The sequence below is a fragment of the Vigna unguiculata genome, chromosome 6, assembly GCF_004118075.2.
Source record: "Vigna unguiculata cultivar IT97K-499-35 chromosome 6, ASM411807v1, whole genome shotgun sequence".
NCBI lineage: Eukaryota > Viridiplantae > Streptophyta > Magnoliopsida > Fabales > Fabaceae > Vigna > Vigna unguiculata.
Genome location: NC_040284.1, coordinates 7,041,030 through 7,047,029, shown reverse-complemented (window position 1 = coordinate 7,047,029; position 6,000 = coordinate 7,041,030).

The following is a 6,000-nucleotide window of genomic DNA, read 5'->3' as shown; positions in this document are numbered from 1 at the left end:
ATCACTGAACACTTTTAAATAGTCCACTTACGAACAACACCTTTGCTATTTTAGAGAATTTGATATCGCATCATGTAAGACCCGTGAAATTTAATTAATTAAATAAATAAATAATTAATAAATGCGGGTAGTGGGAGCCTTTATAGCATTAAATTCTGACTAGTATGACATGGAAAAGTACTAGCTCAAATGGTTGAGAGTACTTAATTGTGTGAGAGGGCTTGGGTTCAAGTCCTATGTATGCCAATTGTGCGTTATTTAATTTAGTATTTTCTTTTGATACATTTGGGGCGTGAGAAGAGAGTATAAACTTCTAAATTTATAAAGGTTATTGTGAAACATGCATTGGTTGAATTGGTTGTGCACTTGGTTTGATATTGGGGGGTCATGGGTTTAAAACTTAGCTTAAGTGAAATAACTTCTTTTTGCTAAATTGAATTTTGGGAATGAAGTGAAGAGCCACACAAACCCTAGCCGTCAGAGGGCAGCTAGGATGGCTGGAAAAAGTATCTCAAAACACTCATTGAATGATGATCATTAAGCCCACTAAATACTCATTTTCGTTTTATGGCTATTAACTCTAATAAAAGGAGTGATTAAAGAGACCAAAGAGGGAAGAAAAGGGGTTGGGTAATCTGCTATTGGTAAGTGCTGTGAGGAGAGGAAAATTCAGAATAGAAACCGAGTTGGGAGTGATAAGAAGAGTGGGATTGGAAGAGGAGCAACTAAGGCCATTGGTGATCAAGGCGTAACTAGAGAATTTATCAAATTAAGCAAGGAATCCAGGTTAGGGGAGTTCTACTTTGTGTTTTGTATGCCAAATGTATGTATTCGTGCGAAACTTGATGAATGGGGTGTGGTTACTGCAATTTTTGTCGAATTTCATCATGTTTCTAGAAAATCCCAGAAATCGCCCGGTGACATCGGGGAAGCCCGCCAGGCGATATGTGTTCTAGAACCCAATTATGGGTTTTTCCTATGAACCGCCTGGCGGCTGAGGGTGACCCGTCAGGCGGCACATGACGCGTTGCCTAGTTTTTCCTGTTTTATTGGCTTGTCAGTGGTGTTGTGGTGTTAGACATTATGCATATGATTCGCATGATGTATTTTGAACGATAATTATTCAATTGGTAGAAATTGCATGAATACTTGAATGAATTTGGGATTTGGATTCTTGTTGGGGGTTGAAATAACCAAGCATGAATTAAATATAGGATCAATGCATTGTTTTATGGAATCGATGTTAATATGAATAAAGTATGAACTCTGTTATATGAATGCATGTGAAATTAGGTTTGTGTGAAAACGGGTATTGTGATTTGAGTGCTTGGAAATCAAGTACGAATCGAAATAAAACTAAGCAGAAAACCATGTTGTCAGGCACCGGTGCCTGGGCTGCCGCCGGGCGACACCTCAGTTTTTGTGATTATATTGAGTTATTTTGTGATTACGTGCATTGAGTATTAGGCTGGATAACTTGTGTGTATGATAGGGATTAGTAGGGTAGTGGGGTGTAAGGAACTTCAAGCATGGAATACGAAATGAAAATGTAGGAGAAGGTAATTGAGATATATGTGTTAAGCTAAATAAAGTTGCATGCTGATATGAACTGAAGTTATTAGAAATCTGTAATTATGTGCACCATGTATGGTTGGGTTATATGATTGAGAAATGTTAATGGATAATATGATGAGTGAGTAGTAGAAAATATTATAGTTGTAAAAATGTGGGTTTGAAATTGTGAAACTGTGAATGTTTGGTAGTGTGATTCTATCAAGAGCATGATTGAATAAAGTTCATGTGCAATACAGTCCAAATCGTGGTGGCATGAGTTATATGAATATTAGACTGTAAGATTATAAAACTTGGAGTATATTGAGTGTATGTGGCAGGTTTAAGGTAGTAAATGATGAAGAGTATGTGTGCATGATAATAATCGAATTGGTATGATTTAGGTGTGTATATGTGATTTGGGCATGGTACTGTAAACTGTATAATTGTGTTATGGCAAATGGTGGGTACGATATTGACAATTTTGTGGCTTGTTCCAGTAGTGAATAAAGTAAAGCATGCTAACACATGATAATACTTGATTTGGGCATGAATTATTTGTATATATTGAGTTTTTGGTTATAATATTATGTCTGAAATACTATGATTGATATCAAAATGATGCATTGTATGTTTGGGGTCTCTTAAGACCTGAGGAAAATGCAAAAAACCAATATCATTGCGCTACTGGTATGGCGCCTGGCGGCGCGAGGCGAGCCGCGAGGCGATAAAATTCCAAAATAGTGATAGTGGCCACTATCTATGCAAGGTGCCTGGCGGCAGGGTGGAGTCTGCCAGGCAGTGATGGAGCAGCAAGACTTCTGGGAGGCGCTTAATGCTTGGCGGTGTGAGATGCCCGCCAGGCGGTCTGGAACCAGGTTCCGCCTAGCAACGCGAGAGGCCGCCAAGCGGTTTTGGTGCAGAGTTGGTGCACGAGGAGAATTTTTACACAACTTTAGGTGATGTTCATGATGCGATGCTTTGGCTGGGGGCCCAATTATGAGTGTATCTTGTATTGGGGTAACACGTGGCCACTCTAGGTTGTATTGGGGTATTGTATTGGGGTATCTTGTATTGGGGTAACACAATTTCAAATGATTGCCCTCTTTAGTGCATTTAATAGAGTCTTAGTAGTCTGGGAACAACTACAGACTTTTGTTCATTTTGGGGGAACTCCACTTAGTGAGGTCGTGGCAAATTCATTCTTGCGTGTGGACTACTAGGTGGTAGCCTGTAGTCGGAGGGACAAGTAGACACTCGTGCGGCAAAGATCGACCAGTGAACTTAATAAAGGGGGTAGAATCAAGAGACGGTTATCATAAGGGTTAAAAGTCGAGAGACTACGGAAAGGGGGAATGCTAACATGAATTATATTGTTTTTGAGATGTTTTCTTTATGATATGTTACATTTGTTCTTTTTAAATGAGCTCACCCTATCTTTGTGTGTTTAGCGATGATCATGTAAATTGTTACATGGGAGCAGAGGTTGGTGCAGGTGAGTGTGTGGATGCGTAGAGATGGAGTGAGGAATCACTATGGGGATTTCACTGGATTTTATTTGGAAGTTTATGAACTATTTGTATTGATTTCATAACTAATTATGGTTGTAATACTTGAACCTCACGGTTGTAATTGGTTTATTGCGCTATATTAAATCTTTTTAAATTTTCCTATGTTTTGGGAAAGACTTTGCGAATAAATGAGGTTGTTATTATTATATTTTAGTTGATATTTATTTTAAATAAGTAATTTTCAGCTAGGACGTTACACATCAACCACTAGGTCATGAGTAAAGATACTTCTCCTCACGTACTTCCACTATATATAAGCATGTTCCACCATCATTTTGCTACGCCACTCTGATCAGCAAACATTCTCACATCCGAGTGTTCAGTCACAAAATACCTCGAAGACTGAATGATCAGTATTGAAGCACCAATTATGCTCTTCTTCAACATCTTTTCGAAACTCTTCAGACTTGTGAAACTTGTCATGAAACCTTAATAACCACAACAACTTGCTTGAAAAACCTTACTAAAATTCACTCTTAGAACTTCTTTTCCCTTTACATGTTTCCACTCATCTTAACCATCCATCATAAAAGATTTACCTACTTTAACACACATACACATGTATATCTTAACATACAACCACTTCTCTTTCAAAATTGTTATACTATAATCCTTATAGTGACATACTGCAACTAACCACAAAGCTCTTCCACCTGTTGTCTTTACTCCACACTTTCAGCAAAAACCATCCAACAATGAACCTCACCTCTTCTAGGTAATAGTCCTAGTTTTTGCTTAGGAACATAACCAAAACTTCTTCACAATTGAGATCATTTACATATGTTATTCAATGGCCTTTATTAAATAAACACTCATACATAAAACACACTGTCTTCACTTTTCAATTTGTTCCACACTTGATGAACAACCACATACTCACATGATTAAAACAAGGAATATCACTTCCTATGATACTACAATCCACAAGAATGAGCTCGAAAAACAACAAACTCACCCTTTTGATTATACTCAAAATTTTGCAAAGGAAACGATTCACGTTGACTTTGAATGTGAATTCTTTGATCATCATGAGACATACCACATACCCAAGAAATCTTCACTTATCTGCAACTGTAGTAAACCCACCAGTTCAAACTCCAACTCGTCCTTATAGTTAACCATGACTCATTTACCATATTGGCGACACCAAGGAGTATACGATCCAAATCGAAACCAAAACCCATAGCCCAAGCATCCCTTTATAGCTTGTATCCTTGAATTTGATCATTTGCGCTAATTGTTCTAGCACCAACTATAGTGAACACCATCTCAGCTACTTCAAACTTTTTTTCTCCTTTAATATGCTCTTTCTTCACTAGTTTTTTTCATTCTTCAAAGATCAAACTTAATGATGTGTTTCATCTTTCAATACTTAATATCCTCTTCCTCATCCCAAGGTCAGATCTTTTTCTCATGTGAACTACTTTCCTTGAAACATCCCTGCTAATCAACTTTGACGTTGCTACCAACTGAAAAGAGCTTCTTTCTAACTGTTAAACCTAATATGAAACCTTTATGCCACCTTAATCTCATCACCATATTGTTTCTCCATCTACTAAGGAAACATCAGCTTACTTGATTGATTCCTCATATTCGTGGTTGTAACACCCCCAGATCCTCTTGGGCTTACCAGGCATCCCACCTGCCACCCTCAAACCGGTTGTGTTAAAGGTCAGGTTGGGGGTTCGATTCCCACTGGCAACAACCCACCCAGTATGAATGGACGGAGAAGGGTGATGGGTTGGGGTGCATCGGGCTGTAGTAACCTGACATGCTCTGGTCACGGGTAGGTGAGCCAGTAGATGTTACAGTGGTCTCAAATTTTCTTAGCTTGCTCGGTGCCAAACAACCTCACTGTTTCCTACAACCTAGGATCTGTCATCTGCTTTTCTTTTACCAATCCAAGAAACACTAAATATGGTCATATGACTATATCTAATGACATTTCTCCTAGAACCGCTTGTATTTACATATCTCTAAATCTCAACACTAGTAGAAAGTAGAACCAAGTTGATTTTCTCAAACGTTGTTGCATTGGCACACACAAATATCTTCCCTTGTTCTAACCTCTAAGCTAAAATCCTTTTATAAAACTTGTGGTATTTTATCCCAAGAATCTGTCTTGAAGCTCCCTCATTCCACACGTTGCTAAACTCCAACATCTTTTCTTAGTTTACTAACCCAAAACACGGCTTTTCTCAATCACCGATAAGCATCATACAACAACTTCATATCTTTGAGGCAAGAAGTTGTTTCAGAGACCTCATCCAACCCTCGTAAAGGTAAACATGCCAAGTTGACCTTGAATTTGCATTCCATTACCACTATAAACACTAAACACAAACCACAGAGTCGCAAACAAGACAAACCAAAACATAGCAAGCAAAACTCTACATCTATTGATAGCGAAAACCTTTAGCTTATCACTTTTCTATCCCCAAATCATTAACTACCTCTGATCTAGTTATGAGTGTGCACCCTCATTACTTTATCAAGAGGTTCCATGTTCTTAATAATTTTGGTTTCACAAACGAACTCTAGTAAACCCGAGAACTTAAACATGTAAGACATGACAAACCCACAACCCTCAAGTTATCCTAAGGATGAACTACTCTGATGCCAAAATGTAACATCTCAAATTTTAGCAGCTTAAAAATTAATAAAATTGGATTGTTTCATTATAGTACTCAAAATAGATAATCCAGTGTATAAAGCATATTAATATAGTCTTATAAAGGATAGGACTATAAGAATATAAAATTTATACAAACCAACTAAAAACTTAATCTAACTCTTTAGACAGATTAAGCGCTTACTACAACTCTACGTTACTTTCAAGTAAACTAACTCATCGCTCCTCATCCTCCAAGGATGCCTC